Raw genomic sequence first — 602 nt, 5'->3', positions numbered from 1 at the left:
GGAGCCGCTGTGGTACAGTCCGAGACGGCCCCCGGCTATAAATAGCGCGAGGCGCATGGCTCTTCGGGAGGCGCTGAGATTCCGGGCCCGGCGGCCGCGGGGAGCGGGTGCCTGTTAGGAGCTGGGCAGCCGGCTTCCTCCACTCTTTGCCTTTTGGGGTTGTTTTTGTAATAGCAGCAGGTGCAACTTTTTGTATTTTAAAAACATTGGTTTTTATTTTCGTGTGGGTACGTGGGGGAAGGGGGGGGCGTTCTCCGCCGAGCTGCGCGCTATTAGGGCGCCAGGCGGGCGAAGCGCAGGCAGGGACGGCGGGCGGGGCGGCGGAGAAGGCGGCGGCGGAGGTGGAATGGGCGCTTTTCTCTCCCATCTGGCTCCACTTATTTATTTATTTAGACTAGAAAAGCGAGCTGGCTGGGAGAGAGTCCGCCCAGGAATCCGAGTGCGCATTGATCAGTGTCGAGAGAAAAAAAAAAGCTACATAAATATATATTATGTGGATAAATCTATAGACAAGAGCTCTCGCGCGCGCTCTCTCCCTCTCTCTTTCTCTCTCTCTCTCCCACTCTCTCTCTCTCTCTCTCTGTGTGTGTCTCTCTCCCCGC

The sequence above is a fragment of the Carlito syrichta genome, unplaced genomic scaffold, assembly GCF_000164805.1.
Source record: "Carlito syrichta isolate Samal-C Ts95f unplaced genomic scaffold, Tarsius_syrichta-2.0.1 Scaffold308812, whole genome shotgun sequence".
NCBI classification, from domain to species: Eukaryota; Metazoa; Chordata; class Mammalia; order Primates; family Tarsiidae; genus Carlito; species Carlito syrichta.
The sequence above is the reverse complement of the archived record's forward strand: the minus strand, read 5'-3'. Positions refer to the sequence as shown.